General features: G+C 42.5%; 1 long non-coding RNA gene across 3 annotated transcripts in view; it reads right to left on the bottom strand.

The window, feature by feature from the left end:
* LOC138988953 (uncharacterized) overlaps positions 1-17033 on the bottom strand; it is a 153030-nt gene that overhangs the window by 117813 nt on the left and 18184 nt on the right. The gene's annotated exons all lie outside the window — the stretch shown is intronic.

Here is a 17033-nt window from a genome sequence, read left to right on the forward strand (position 1 = left end):
CAAGAAGCACTGGCTTATTATATATCTTGCAAGGTCAACTTTACTGGCCCTAATTTTGCAGATGATGAAACTGAGGCACAGAGAGAAGTGAACAAGGTAGGTTACATTGTAATCAACAGACAGGATTTCAACTTTGGCCTATTGTACCCCATGCTATAGGGAAACTTTAGAAGCCAACTTTGTCTCCTCCACAATTTGCCTGTGATCAGTCAGGGCTCTGTATACCGATCTTATGGGCAAAAGTTTCCATTTTTATTGCTTTTAAAATAGCTGTTATTGTTGTTCAGTTGCTAAGGTGTGTCTGATTCTTCACAACCCCATGGACCGCAGCACCACAGGCTTCCCTGTCCTTCACTGTCTTCTGGAGTTAGCTCAAACTCATGTCCATTGTGTCAATGATGCCATCCAAACATCTCATCCTCTGTCTCCTCCTGCCCGCAATCTTTCCCAGCATTAGGGATTGATCTCAACATGATTTCCTTTAGGTCTAGTCTCTGTGGAATTTCTAATCTGGAATCAAAGCAGGTTTGGATGGTCAGCTTAAAATGATCTCCTTCTGGTCACCCGATCAGTCACAGGTACATTCAGCAACCAAATGCAGTCAGCTTTCCTTTGGCTCATTTGGGATATGAATCACTCATCCACGCCAGTTACATTTTGCTGAGTAAACTCACTACTCTATCCTCAACAGGTTATTCTCATCCTACCTCACTTCTCTGGAATTTTCAGGGAACTCAGAATTTGTCAGAGTTGAAACTGACTCACTGCAACTTCTCCCTCAAAGAGATTTTATTCAAAGAAATCCTTGATATATCCAAGATCTTAATGAATCAGCACATTCACAAATATTGCTCTAATATAATTTCTCCCAGAAAAAGAAATAATGAAAACCTGAAACATTTTAGTTGTGCCTTGATGATTTTCTTAATGAGTAGTATTCGCCCAGGGTAGAATTCTGCCTGAAGTGAATCAGAAATTATCTTTTTTTCAATGCTGTACAGAGCGTATGGGGGACTCGTTTATGTCATGGAACCCAAGCACTGCCAAATGTGACATTCCATTCCTTAATGAATCCAAGGGTTCAGCTTTCTGGCAAGAGATGATCACTTTTTTTAGAATTATTTTCTACTCCCTCCCAGCACCACCTCTTACCATTGATGCTCTTCTCTAGTTTTTTTTTTTTTTTTTTTCACAAAGTACAGTTTATCACATTATGAGAATTGCTAAATTCTCGTCAAGGAGTGCAAAACCATAATACTTATTAAAACACAAAAGCTGGATGGTTGGCTAGGTTCAGAGATGGAATGGAGGGGCTGAAATGCGAGCTTGCAGACCCATGTGATTTAAAGTGCTATTGCAGCAAAATGATAAATTACCCCATATCCTGGCCGTGCAAGGTCCCTTGTGAATAGCTGAATTCACAGATACCAAATTCACAAATGCTAATGGTATACTGTATTCCCGTAAGTTTTCACCTAACTTGTGTTTTGCCTTTTTATGTAATAATATCCAAAACCCTAAGTCTTTTGTGTATACTCAGCCTATTCTGGGTCTCTCTTTGAGAGTCTGCCTTTGATAGTGAACTTGCCACATGAATTCAGTCAATTTATCATGGATACTGACCTTTAATAGCACCCCAAAAGTCTCCATAGCTATCTCTGATTATCCTATTCATCTGTTTCAACCAAACAGATTTTATAATGACCATGAACATAAACACAACTCAGACTAAGGATCTAGTTTATATTATTCTGAGTGAAACAAATGACCACTAAAATATACAGTCTGAATTTTTTCAAGTGACTCAAATTTTCAAGGAACTGTTATATATTCATGAAAATTATAAATAATAATACAGGGAAATAATTATGACATAGTACTAAATGACCAAAAAAAGATATAACATGACAAGTATAGTAAGATTTCAATGGTGTTTAAAAAAAAGTGTACTAAAAATACTAAATTTCATTATACCAAAAATAGCAATCATATCTGGGTACGTGAATAATTTTAAGTTTTCATTTATCATACCCTAGACCTTAAATTTCTTTTTCACAATCCATTAAAAAAAAAAAATTCAGTAGTTCAGTAGTACCTATGAAGTACCTTACTCTTAAAAGAACTATAGACCAGCTCCTTAAAACACTGCTCAAATTCCTCCACAGTTTCAGAGGCTAAAACTCAAGGCCAGCAACTTGAGGAATTTAATAAAGAACAAGAAACAAATCCCAACTTCAATTCCCCTGCAAATATGACAGGATTTTTAAAATGTGCCTGGAAAACTGCATCTGGGGTTTTGCCAATCCCATAACGTTTGGGACGTTTGCTGAACCCAAAACACAGCCGGGCCCACCCATCCATAATTAAAGCCCTCCCCCCAAATGAATTCATTGCTTTGTGGCACCATCTGTCTCATTCCCTTATTTACATAATAGGGAACCCTGCTCCGACTACAGCAAATGAGAAGCGACAAAAGAATGGCAAGTGAAGATGAAATGTATACATGTATACATCAGATTATGTATAATATGGTCAAATCCTTCCAATTAAAAAAAATTTTTTTTTAATTCCCAAACCCATCACAATTTTTACCTGGGCCTCTTTCCAGCTCTCGGAACCTCCTTCCTCCTTCTGCTGTATCTGCAGCTCTCACTAGCATGGCTTGTTTCAAAGAGTTCATTTGTCACATTTTATTTTATTAAATATTTTATTTTCCTCTTGTGGACCCATTAGCATGCCAGTTTGAGAAAAATGACACAAATCAGTTGTGTTTGGTAGTTACTAAGCTGCAGTGGAGAAATAAGCAGTTTTATATTAACTTGAAATTTAAAAAGAAAAAAAAAATTGTCCCCAATGTAGAGCTTCCTTGAATCCTTCTCATTTTCCTCCCTTCTGTCTCCTGGGAAGTTCTTGTCCTAATAATGGGAGCATGAACAGTGGATCTGTTAAAGACAGACAAAGGGCTGATTTCTGAATATGCAGCGGTTACTCTAATCCCATGTTTTGTGTCTATTCCTACAAGGCCGGGGCAGGACCAGCCTTCCTGCGCCCAAGGCAGCCCCAGGACTCCTATCTGGGCTCTGCCACTAACTCTCAGTGACCTCATGCAAATCTACTTTGGGGATCTTCAAGTTCACAGTCAGTGCTCTGCTGTCCCATAAATGCCTGCCTAGAAGCTGAGATGATGCTCCCCTCCGTGGATGCAGAGCCCCTCCCTTTCCAAGCCCACAGGCACAGATGCAAGTGGGTGGAAGGTTCAGAGGCCTGAGTTCCTTCAGCTTCAGGGCTCACCTTTTACCAGGACCGAGCACCCTCAGACTGGGGGAGAAAGATGCCAAGACTTAGAGGTATATACTGTCTTCTGCACCACGCTGACCTCTTCTATAGTCAGGGACCAGGAGGGAGCCTTCTAGACCCAGCACTGACAGCCCATCCTTGGAAGCAGCCACAGCTCAGGCTAAAACATGAGAGGCTGGAGTTCCTGTGCTATACAACAGGTTCTTATTGGTTATCTGTTTTAAACATAGCAGTGTGTACATGTCAATCTCAAACTCCCAATCTGGCCTGTCAACCACAGGTTGGCACTTGCCATCTACCTCTACAGGGTTTAAATCATGGGCTGCTAAACTGCTGACCTCCAACCCCTGAAGGAGTTCAAGGTGAAGAGGAAAAACTGAGAAAATTGGCAGGACAGGTCTTCAGACAGTCAGATATTCTCAGGAGCTTATTTTATGAGTCCAATTCTTGTATCTCTTCATATCTCATAAAACACTAAAATCTTTCATGGTGACAATTGTTTCTCATGACTAGCAGAAGCTTCATGAGACCAGTAGAAACTTTAAGAAACTTTCTACAAAAAAATATGTGCATGACTGCATGTATTCCCCCTTTACTAAAATCACATATACACTGTCCTTCACCCCTACCTCTTTGGAGCAGTTTCTCAGAGCTTTCTGAGGTGCCATTTCCCAAGCTGCAGTCCTCATTTTGTCCCAAATAAAACTTAACTCACAGCTCTCACATTGTGTATTTTTTTAGTCAACAATCCCTTCCTTTGCTCAATATTCTGTAATAATTTAAATGGGAAAAGGATTTGAGAAAGAATAGAGATAGTGTATGTATAACTGAACCATTTTGCTATGTACCTGAAACTAACCCAACATTGTTAATCAACTTTACCACAATATAAAGTAAAAATTTTTTAAAAGATAAAATAAAATGGGCAGAGCACCATCAAATTGATGCTTTTGAACTGTGGTGCTGGAGAAGACTCTTAAGAGGCCCTAGGACTGCAAGGATCAAACCAGTCAATCTTAAAGGAAATCAACCCTGAATACTCACTGGAAGGACTGATGCTGAAGCTCCAATACTTTCACCACCTGATGCAAACAGCATGGGAAAAGCCCCTGAGGCTGAGAAAGACTGAAGGCAGGAGGAGAAGAGGGTGACAGAGGGTGAGATGGTTGGATGACATCATTGATTCAATGAACATGAACTTGGGTAAATTCCGGGAGATTTAAGAATCTTCTTCGCTTCTCCAGACAGAGAAGACTGCCATGTTGCAGTCCAGGGGGTCTCAAAGAGTCAGACATGACTTGGTGACTGAACAACATATATTTTTAAAAATGTGAGAGGCTACTACTGGAACAGTGGCTCAATCAGCACAAAGAGCTCAGGAATCAAGCTTGTCTTCAGTATTTCTTAGCCCATCTCCAGGTCTCTCAATCAGAATTTCCAGGGTTGGGATGGAGGAATCAGTGTGTTTATTACTTTTCTCAGGTAATTCTGATTCATAGCCCAGGTTTGGGCTCTACTGGTTTCCATTAACTTTTGCTATGAGAAAAGATTAGCATATTTTTAGGAGAAACAATTCCTTAGTTCTAAACTCTACAAGGAATTTGCCACATGTTTGTCTTTATCCTGGAGTCACTGATCCACAGAATAAGTAAAACTAGCAGCAATTTTACTCTTTAGAAGCAGAAATATGGACACATCTGATATCCACTTGCAATCAGCCTGAGGCCAGAACCTGAGGTATTTCCCTAAGGGAAAGCATTTCGGTGCTGGTGCTGGAGAAGACTCTTGAGAGCCCCTTGGACAGCAGGGAGATCAAACCAGTTAATCTTCAAGGAAATCAACCCTGAATACTCATTGGAAAGACTGATGCTGAAGTTGAAGCTCCAATACTTTGGCCACCTGATGAGAAGAACTGACTCATTGGAAAAGACCCTGATGCTGGGAAAGATTGAAGGCAGAAAGAGAAGAGGGCGACAGAGGATAAGATGGTTGGATAATATCACTGATGCATTGGACATGAACTTGGGCAAACTCCTGGAGATGGTGAGGGACAGGGAAGCCTGGCATGCTGCAGCCCATGGGGTTGCAAAGGGTCGGACACAACTGAACACCACCACTCTGGTGAGCTTCAGGCTGGGCTTATACTCAATGCCTGGCAATGTTCTGAGGCCAAGAACAGCCTCACCAGAGAGGCCAAAGGCCCTCCCCACATTCTTATCTGCTGGCTGGAGCCTCCTTCCAAAAACAGAAAAAAATGGGTACAACAATGACAGGACTTTTAATACAGGCAATTCAAATTTTCTCACTCATATAACATGTATGAGATAAAAATAACTTCAGAAAACATTACAACATTTACAGCAATGTTCTGGGAGGGATTGGGGGCAGGAGAAGGGGACAACAGAGGGTGAGATGGTTGGATGGCGTCACCGACTCAATGGACATGAGTTTGAGTGAACTCCGGGAGTTGGTGATGGACAGGGAGGCCTGGCATGTTGCAGTTCATGGGGTCGCAAAGAATCAGACACGACTGAGCGACTGAACTTAACTAAACTGAACACACACATTATCTCATTCATGTCCAACTCTGCGACCCCATGGACTGTAGCCTGTCAGGCTCCTCTGTCCATGGAACTTTCTAGGCAAGAATACTGGAGTGAGTTGCCATCTTCTTCTCCACAGCAATGTAGAACACAACCCAAACACAACCTCTGTACTTTTCTTGCAAGTGCAGCTTTAAGGCAAATCACTTAGACTTCTTTTCCAACCAGATAAGCCTTCTGTTCAGCCTCTTCTGCCCACACAGGAGAAACTGCTGCTACTGAGACATCTATTAGCAAAGAGTGTGTGGCAGTGGGGACAGTTGGCTTGGACCTCCAAACCTTCCATTTACCATCTGCACAATCTTTATACATTTGCTAAACCTGACTGTCATCTGTAAAATGGGATAACAGGGGCCTAACAAGGTTGAAGGATCAGATAAAGGCCATGACAGGTCTAAGCAAGCAGTGAAAACTAAGGGTGTATTGTAAGACACGGTCTGTGTTCCACTGAGCTGGCAGTTTAGGAGAGGAGATGAAAAACTGGAAAATTAAATGAGGTTCAAGTTGCCGTGAAAGCTCAAAGGCGGAAGGGATCTGTCATCCTAAAGAGATGGTAAGGCAGTGTCCTTCACAAAGAAGATTTGCATTGAGCCTTTAGGGGTGGATAGAGTCTTCCAGAAGGACAAAGAGAGGCAATATAGCATATGTGGGGGCAAATGGAGGCTCATTTCCAGAAATAGACATGGAAGTTGACACAATTTGTTTACAACATACATTTTGAGGGGTAGGAATTAGGGAAGTGGGAGGTGGGAAGCCTCTAATTAGGTTTTTGTTGCTCTGTGCTGAAAAAGAAGGCCTTTATGCTGAACACACTGAAGGACCAATGGAGGCTTTATAAAGGAGAGTGACATGATTAGATTTGAGTGTAGAAAGGTCACTCTGGAAATACTGATTAAGATGGGCGGGAGGAAGGTGAGCCTAGAGGCAAGAAGCCCACAGTTGGAGGGGGTGCTGTAGGAATCCTGGTAAGAAGAGGCAGAGGCAGCAATGATGGAGTGAACATTACTTATGTGAAAGATGTTAAGAAAGCAAGAAAGGCAGGGCTCAGTAACTGATTGACTGGTGCAGATAAAGGAGAGTAAGGAATCAAGGCTGTCTCCCAGGTTACAAATGCAGGTGAATGAGTAAATGATTTGCACACTGACCAAGAGAGAAAGAAAGGATGATGAGCAAATTTAAGAGTAAGTAGATGTGGGAGACAGTGAATTTGCTTTGAGACATGTTGAGTTGAAAAGTATCTTTGAAAATCCAGAAGGAAAAGTCCAGTAACTATGGATATGAATGTCTCTAATTTTGGGGGGAAAAACCTCAGGGGAAAAGAATCTCATTATGTGGAAGCTAAGAGTAGTTAACTTGATGGCAGGATGTTCTTCGAAATAGTTCGCTAGCAGCAAATACAGTGGTTATTTTCAGAAATTAAACTGCTTTGGAGATCGAGTTTCTTTCTCCATGAAACCAAGCTCTGGATTCAGAGCCATACACCCAACGGCACTCAGCCATACTCTTGAGTTCCAGATAAAACTCAAGGACATTTTAGCTGCACCACGTTCAAGGTGAGATGACTCTGGACAATGGTGAAGGTCATGGACATAGTCAAACAAGACAATACACACAAAATTGCTTTGAAGTCCTTCAAGAATCAGCAGTGTTTTATCTTGTTCCTTGTTTCCTCACAGAAAGGCAGCCCATGGCAGTATGACCAGAAGTTCAGTCATGCCTGGCACATTGTCAGATACATAGTAGTTACACAGTTAATGCTTGGTGAATAAACTGCCCAATGAAGGCACACATCAATTAAACAGAATAAACGCTCCAAGGGAACTGGAAGAGGCTGGGAAAAGTTTGCAGTAATTTTCCCCCTAGGTCGAAGTGATTCCCAAAGATGGGGCATTCAGACTTTAGTCAATGGTGGCATTTCAACCTGGCCACTTCTCAAAGGAACCACTGACCAAGGGAAAGGGGTTGAAAGTGAGAAGCTGGGATTTTCTTTCTTTCAAGGAGGAGACAAAATGTTCCAAGAAGGGATGAGTGGGTGCAGCTTCTTTTAAATGGTGGTGAAATGCTATATCAGGTCATAAACCTGTGGTAGAGTTTAGTGACTGTGTTTAAATGGATGATTCTCATTGCCTTATGAGATCCGGAAAAGCCATAAAAATTCATGGCCTACTTGTGGCTGAGCTCTAATAAAGGAATAATCGGTGCTTTAAGCGAGGGGTAATGGGAGGTACAGTGGGAGATTTACTCGAGCAGTGAGGGCTGCAGAGACAGCGTAGGTTTCTCATGCCAATTACCCTCCAGACAACAGTGCAGGACTTCCCTGATGTGCGCGTGTAATCCTGTTCTCTTAAGTGACAAGATGGGTCCTTAGTTCTTCCTTCTCCTGCACTTTCAGGAATCAAGCCTTAGAGTTCTACTCAGGGCTCCTGTCATCAAACTCAATAAATTATCTGCAGTGAGGTTCCCATCAGAGATCACCTGGTATGGTGGAAAGAACTTGGAATTTAAATTAGGAAAAACTTTAGTTTTAAACCTAGCTCTGTGAATTCCTAGGTTACTTTCTTATTGACTCTAATTATTCTTTCTCAATCATTCATTCCTGTCCACTGCCATGGGACTTGGGTGTCTCTCTCTGGGAGAAATCCTCACTTATCCTCTTGACTACAAGCTTGGCCATGTGACTTGCTTTGGCCAAGGGCTTGTGTGTTGAAGTAATGGATGTCACAACTGAAGAGCTTCAAGAGCCTTTGGGAGGTGGGCCACTGTTCTTTTATCTCTCTCATGAGAATAAAAGTGAAAATGTGAGTCACTCAGTTGTGTCCCGGAGAAGGCACCCCACTCCAGTACTTTTGCCTGGAGGATCCCATGGACGGAGGAGCCTGGTAGGCTGCAGTCCATGGGGTTGCTAAGAGTCGGACAGGACTGAGCGACTTCACTTTCACTTTCCACTTTCATGCATTGGAGAAGGAAATGGCAACCCACTCCAGTGTTCTTGCCTGGAGAATCCCAGGGATGGGGGAGCCTGGTGGGCTGCCGTCTATGGCGTCGCACAGAGTTGGACATGACTGAAGCGACTTAGCAGCAGCAGCAGTTGTGTCCACTCTGTGTGATCCCACGGACTGTAGCCCACCAGGCTCCTCTGTCCATGGAATTCTCCAGGCAAGAATACTGGAGTGGGTTGTCATTCTCTTCTCCAGGGGATCTTCCCCACCCGGGATCGAACCCAAGTCTCCCACATTGCAGGCAGATTCTTTACCATCTGAGCCATGAGGGAAGCCCTCATGAGAATAATATATCCCAAATCAGGACTATTTTTCAGCCTGGGTTCTGGAATATAGAAGACACTCAGGGCAGAGTCAAAGCTGCTTTCAGATATGCACTAGGAGTATAAAATGACTGTGACTACAGGCTTGTTGCTCCAAGAGAGTGAGGCACTGGGGGTGTTTGTTACCTCAGTGTAACAGTACAGTGAAACCTGACTGACACACACAGTGATTTAGGAAAAATCTCTTAACCTGACTGAGCTCCGTTTTCCCTCAAATGTTGACAATACACCCACTCCTATGTTTGTGTGTGTGTGTGTGCGCTTAGCTGCTCACTTGTGTCTGACTCTGAGACCCTAGAACAGTTGCTTCACTAATTGTGGTTTTAGTTATTCAGATTTTTCTACTCAGTCAGAGAAATACGAGAGACTAAGGCATTTTCCCAACATGTGCACTTCCAGTTAGCTATATGTGAATGACCTGTTGCTGTGGAATCCCTGGGCCAACGTGGCAATCAGTGGCAAATTGGACATTTATGACACTCTTCTTCCAGGACCAGGGCGAAAGAGTGTCTCAGATCTTTTCATCACAGCCTTCACAAGCTGTGAAAGAAATAGCAGCAGGTTCACTTTCACCCCATTACACACCCAGTCAATGGAACGCTGCCTTTTCCTTACCTGGGGTGACAGGCAGGCAGGTGAAAGCTGGCTCCTATGGCCTTTTGCATATGGGAACACTGCTACGAAGACCAGGGGACTGTGCTCATGGCAATCACAGTAACAGCCCCTTGCCCAGGCCCACCTATTCATGGTTCACAAGGTTCCTGCGGTGTTCATTCTGATTTTCATAACAGTTTTATGAGCTTTTCGTTCCCTCAGTCATTCATTCAACTGAATGCCAGCTACACTGTTTCGGCCTTCGTGGAAGTAGGTGTTAGTGTGTTAGTGACAGTTTATGACTAGTTAATGCATTGATTCAGCATTCTCCTCCATCTACTGTGTGTTGGGCACTGCAAAGTCAACGAAGATACTCAAGTGAAAAGGCATGGTCCCAGCCCTCAAGGAACTCACAGTTGCAAAGACGATACAGACATGGAAACCACCATGTCTGAAAGGCTGTAGCATAAGTGTGGCCACAGAGTTCAAACCAAGAGCATCAGGGCACAAAGGAGAGAAAATCCACCTACAGAACCAGGGACGTCAGGCCACAGGAGGGGACCTACGGCTGGGTTCTAAGAGGACTGGAAGCTTACCAAGTGGATGAAAGTGGAACAGAGAAGCAACCAATGGAAACAACTTAGAGATTAGGAAGAGTTCTGTGTATGGCTAGAGCAGAGGGTCAGTCGGGGCCATAGGGAGGGATATTAATAGAATTCAATAGGTACGAAAAAGTGGTTGAAAAGAACCTTGAGGTGCAAAGGAAGGAGTTTTTCTTTACTCTGTAGGCAACAGTGAGATTTCATATAAAGTATTTTAAATAGAAGATTATCCTGGTCACATTTAAAAAAAGATTTCACTCCAGCAACAATATAGTCTATTGGAAATAAGTCAGACTAGAGTAGAGGACACCAGTTAGGAGGTTAATTCCAGAGTTCTGAACTCTGTGCTCACTCCAAATTCTTACGTGTGCCATTTCTGCCGAGGACTAGTACTCCCAGGGAGATGTCACCCTTATTTCCTGCCATCTCTTCCCTTCTTTTGGGGAAAACAAACATTTAACAAATGACCCACTCAGTTAGTTATAATCATTTATCAGAGGGACAATCATTTTCCAGATACCTCACACACTGTCTATGGATGGTGATCCCAAGGTCAGGATCACCTGGATAACCAGTCAGGGTTTGATGATCAATGGTACACATTTGCACTGAGCACCAAAAACAGGGATTTTTTAAAAAATATGTAGACACATTTTAAAAATATCTTGGAAAATAAGAACTTTGCTGGATTTGGCTACACTTAGTTTATAATTCGGCCTTTTATATAGTTCATGATGTTCTCACAGCAAGTATACTGTGGTGGTTTGCCATTCCCTCCTCCAGCAGATCAATTCCCAAGAAGGGGAGTTCCAAAGAATGTTCTAACCATCAGACAATTGCACTAATCTCCCATGCTAGTAAGGTCAGGCCTAAAACCTTGCATGCTAGGCTTCAGCATTATGTGAACCAAGAACTTCCAGATGTCCAAGTTCAGTTTAGAAAAGGAAGAGGAACTAGAGATCAGATTACCAACATTCACTAGATTATAGAGAAAGCAAGGGAATTTCAGAAAAACCTCTATCTCTGTTTCATCGACCAAGTTAAAGACTTTGATTGTGTGGACCATGACAAACTGTGGAAAGCTCTTAGAGAGACAGGAACACCAGACCATCTTACCTGTCTCCTGAGAAACCTGTATGCGGGTCAAGAAGCAATAGTCAGAACCCTGTATGGAACAACTGATTGGTTGAAGATCGAGAAAGGAGTACAGGACAGTGCTGTCTGCTGTCACCCTGCTTGTTTAACCTATATGCTGAGCACATTATGAGGTGCCGGGTTGGATGAGTTATAAGCCGAAATCAAGATAGGCAGGCAAAACATCAACAGTCTCAAATATGCAGATGATACCACTCTAATGGCAGAAACCGAAGAGGAAATAGAGAGCCTCTTGATGAGGGTAAAGGAGGAGAGTGAAAGAGCCGGCTTAAGACTAACTATAAAAGAACTAAGATCATGGCATACGGTGCCATTACTGAATGGCAAATAGCAGAGGAAAAGGTGGAAGTAGTGACAGATTCTCTCTTCTTGGGCTCCAAAATCACTGCAGATGGTGACTGCAGCATGAAATCAGAAGACGACTGCTTCTTGGCAGGAAAGTGATGACAAACCTAGACAGTGTGCTGAAAAGCAGAGACATCACTCTGCTGACAAAGGTCCGTATAGCCAAGGCTATGGTTTCCCAGTGGTCAGGTACGGTTGTGAGAGCTGGCCATAAGAAGGCAGAATGCCAAAGAATTGATGCTTTTGAACTGTGGTGCTGGAGAAAGCTCATGAATGTCTTCTGGACAGCAAGGAGATCATACCAGTCAATTTTAAGGAAGATCAACCCTGAATATTCACTGAAGGACTGATGCTGAAGCTCTAGTATTTCGGTCATCTGAGGCAAGCAGATGACTCATTGGAAAAGTCCCTAATGCTGGGAAAGACTGAGGGAAGAAGGGGAAGAGGGCGACAGAGGATGAGATGGCTACATGGCATCACTGATGCAATGAACATGAACTTGGGCAAACTCCGAGAGATGGTGAGGAACAGGGAGGCTTGGCATGCTGCAGTCCGTGGGGTCGCAAAGAGTCAGACACACTGGGCGACTGAACAAGACCAATTTCATAATTTACATTTGCTTTTCATTGCGTATAATTTGGGGAATAGTGGTAGGGGTGGAGGTGGGACACATATTTTTAGCACATAAGTCTTCTAAAGCAGCAGTCTCCAACATTTTTGGCACCAGAGACTGGTTTCATGGAAGACAATTTTTCCATGGACTAGGGTTGGGGGGATGGTTTCAGGATGACTCAAGCATTACATTATGTACTTTATTTCTATTATTAAATTGATATATAATGAAATAATTATACAAATCATCACAGTGCAAAATCAGTGGGAGCCGTGCACTTGTCTTCCCACAAGTAGATGGTCCTATCTGGGGGAGAACAATGGAGAATTGTGAATACTGATGAAGCTTTGCTTGCTGGCCCACCATTCCCCTCCTCTGTGCAGCCTGGTACTCGTCTATGGCCTAGGGGTTGGGGACCCCTGTTATAAAGGACTCAGTCTAGCCTTGGTTATGCCCTCTTTTCTCTGGTTGCACTGCAGGTGACCATAGCCACGTCCTTCCTTGGAACTTCTCTATAGAGAAGTTTTTAGACAGCAGCCAGAAAGAGAACTGCAACGAACTGGATTCATCATTCACAGAGATGTCAAGGACAGCACCTCCACTCTTACTAAGGCTGCACAAGGAGACATGGTTGGCAACTCTTACTGCCTAATTCAGGTCTGAACCTCATGTAAGTTTATTTGGGCAACAGAATTGGAAACAGAGCATTTCAGATTCTGCTTACTCAACAGCAGTATTCAATTGAGATCTTCTGTACTGTCAGGGCTTGAAAGTCTTGCGGATTACTATAGGGCAGGTTTCCAACACTCTTCCAAGGGTTCTGCTTCAAAGGCCCATCTATTTCAAGGAAGGCCAGCTCCATAGAGAGAGGCTGAGGAATGAGCTGACATGTTAACAATATAAGTCACTATGTACTCAGTCACTCAATTCTGTCTGACTCTTTGTGACCCCACGGACTGTAGCCTGTCAGGCTCCTCTGTCCATGGAATTCTCCATTCTCCAGGCAAGAATACTCAAGTGTGAGCCATTCTGTTCTCCAGGAGATCTTCCCGACCCAGGGATTGGACCCCAGTCCCCTGCATTGCAGGCAGATTCTCTGCCATCTGAGCCACCAGGTAAGATCAATAAGTCACTGCTGTTCCCCATATGGTTTCCAAACACTGCACAATCGAGTACCACTGCACTCTACTAGAGAACAGAAATATGAAAGGTCTACTCAGGGTATCTAGGTCAGAGCAGTTCAACATCACACGTCAAACTTTCTCTGCTAATTCAGTCTATAGTCTTTGGTCATAAGTTACAAGGTTTTCCACAGAGTTCCCTATGATCATAAAGCTATGTATTGAGTACTTATTATATGCTAGGCATATGCTAGGAGTTTTACCTGCATTCTCTGATTTACTCTCTATATCTAGGGGACATAAACTACTATTATTATCCCTCCTTAGCAGATAAGGAAACTGAGACACAATGATCTTTAGTAACTAGGCCAAAGTCAGAACCAGTAAGTTTCGGAGCCCAGGTTGGAATTTAGGAAGCCTAACTCTAGAGTCGACCTTCCTAACCATTTGCTAATCTACTTCTTCTCTGCCTAGGAGTTTAACTTGATCTCTTATTCCAATTTACAAGCATTTGTTAACTTTAATTTGTAGGTGAGAAAATGGAAGTGAGAGAGGTTAAGTGACTTGCCTCAGGTCACACCCACTGGTGGTGGCAGAGCTAGAACACCATACAAATAACTACCTTCAAGATTTCTTAATTTGACATCATTTTAACCTGAACTAGGTTTTAGATTATTTTATCCCACCAAGGGAAACCACAAAGGGAGGTGGGGGTGGGGTGGCATTTACTGAGCTCTTCCTAAGCATCAAGTCATCTCCTAGGCCTTTTATATCCAACATTTATTCATTCAAGCAACAACCTTGTGAAGCTGGCGTTATTGCTTCCTTTTTTCAAATAAAACAGAAGCTTTAGGAGGGCGGGGAAACCTACTTGAATTCATCCAGAAAGCATGTGATGCAACTGGGGCTCCAGACCCCATCTGTGTGAATGTGACGCCCAGGCTCCTCTAACCAAGAATTTAATAGTAGGTTCACCCCTAGATAGCATATTCAAAAGCAGAGACATTACTTTGCCAACAAAGGTCCGTCTTGTCAAGGCTATGGTTTTTCCAGTAGTCATGTATGGATGTGAGAGTTGGACTGTGAAGAAAGCTGAGCGCCGAAGAATTGATGCTTTTGAACTGTGGTGTTGAGAAGACTTGAGAGTCCCTTGGACTGCAAGGAGATCCAACCAGTCCATTCTAAAGGAGATCAGTCCTGGGTGTTCTTTGGAAGGAATGATGCTGAAGCTGAAACTCCAGTACTTTGGCCACCTCATGTGAAGAGTTGACTCATTGGAAAAGACTCTGATGCTGGGAGGGATTGAGGGCAGGAGGAGAAGGGGATGACAGAGGATGAGATGGCTGGATAGCATCACTGACTTGATGCACATGAGTTTGAGTGAACTCTGGGAGTTGGTGATGGACAGGAAGGCCTGGCGTGCTGTGATTCATGGGGTCCCAAAGAGTCAGACACTAATGAGTGACTGAACTGAACTGAACACCCCTTGTAGATGTGGGTTTTATTCTGTACCCACTTTAACAAAAGGATGAAGGAGAGAAATGGGACTTAAATCAACACAAGCAATCTTGTGACATCATCCCCTCACAAGATCCTGGCTACCATGCCTGAAACTGAATTTGTAAGGAGTTTTCCTGAGTCCCTGGGTCAAATGGCCTCTGATGTTCTGCCAACATTCCTCTCCTTGATTCTATGCCCTGACTCTTCTTACTTGGACCCTGCAATGAGATACCTCACAATTATTCACAGGTTACCTACCAGAGAAAACATCCTCTAGACCTTGGCTTGAAATTACTAGGTGAGTCAAGTCATATTTTTGGTACAATGAATGTGTTATTTCCCAAGTATTGGGGGTTTAACACAGCAACAGAAGCCTCTCACCAGAGAGCTTTCCCCCTTAACTTTGAAATATGTGTGTACAGCAGAGAAATATTTCTGGTTTTGATGCCCTTACACAAATTGTCAACACACTGTATCTTTTTCTCACAGCTCTTTGATGTACTTGAAGGGGTTTTCTTCCTTGAACAAGAAGCCACAACTCCAAATGTGTTTAAGACAGAAGCCCCTAAACATTTGAAGTTCAGTTCAGAATTCCTAAGCAGAAACTTGGCAAGAAGTCTTAACTTAAATTGGGAAAAACGAGAAAAAAAAAAACCAAAAAACCAATACCCTTCTCCCATCCACGAAGTATCAAATGTATACTTCTCAATAGAAAACAGACTTTTCACATCCATGTCATGCTGGTCTATCATTTATTCCCTGCATTTTCCCCACAAGACTTCTGGCTCATTTTAAAAGCATGGTAACGACCATTTGGATGTATTGCTTTCATCTCAAATTCAACAAGCCCAAGTCTTAACTTCTAATCTTTAATCCACTTGGTGTCCCTTGCTTTCTTCTTCATTTCTGCCAACAACCCCTGTCATCTAGACTTAAAATCTAGACATTGATTCCCTCAAGGACTGGAAGAATCCTTTAATTATCTTTGTATGTTCACTACTCAGGTAGTGCTGGTGCATAGAAGATGCTCAATAAATATTCATTCAATAGATTTTCCCTTCTCCTTCTCCCTTTCCCTCTATGTCACTCATGCATCTTATCTCTTCAAAGCCCTTGACTTGACACTTGTATTTTCCAACATGAGTATCTAACAGCCAAATAGGTCAAATATGACTTTTTGACTAGAGTGCAGCCTGTTTAAGATTTTTATGGAAACCCCCACCCTGAAACCAACACATAAAATTGGTCAGAAATAGAAACTAAGAGGCCAGTGGTTTCAAATAATTACAGTTCTGAGTGCAGATCAGGGTCATTCTAAAAGAAGTAGACCTGTTATAATTGCAATTGAATCTAAGAACAATTTTAATCTTACATATTAAATTACTATACAAGATCAAGATAAAGTTTAATCGATCATTTCCAAGGATTTCTTACTGAACAATAAGAATGCACCATATCATTAACCCAAAATTCTTAAGAGTGGAATCTACAAAGCCCCTTTAAGTACATAACATGCCTTGCACATGGCAACTACTTATGAAAGTTTCTGTGTATCCTTGAATCTCACTCAAGTTATGGGCCCAATCTGAACACCAGCCACTAGCCTTCTTTTGAACTAAAATGTATTATTGATAACGAGTAGGCTTCATTCAACTCTGTTTCTGATTATGAGGTTCTCTATATAAAGCACATACCTTTACTTTTTTTTCCTCCAGTTATTTATCCCTTGACATTCTTTTAATGCATACCGTGAATCCTATGACTACTTCTGTAGTTCATATTTTCCTGCTCCATCAGATAAGAGGTTCTTAAGCTGAGGTCTGTGATGCAGAAGAGAGACTGTGGAAGTAGAGGTGAGGGCTCAGAAGCAAGAAGGCAGTG

This window comes from Bos mutus, chromosome 8, assembly GCF_027580195.1.
Source record: "Bos mutus isolate GX-2022 chromosome 8, NWIPB_WYAK_1.1, whole genome shotgun sequence".
Classification (NCBI taxonomy): Eukaryota; Metazoa; Chordata; class Mammalia; order Artiodactyla; family Bovidae; genus Bos; species Bos mutus.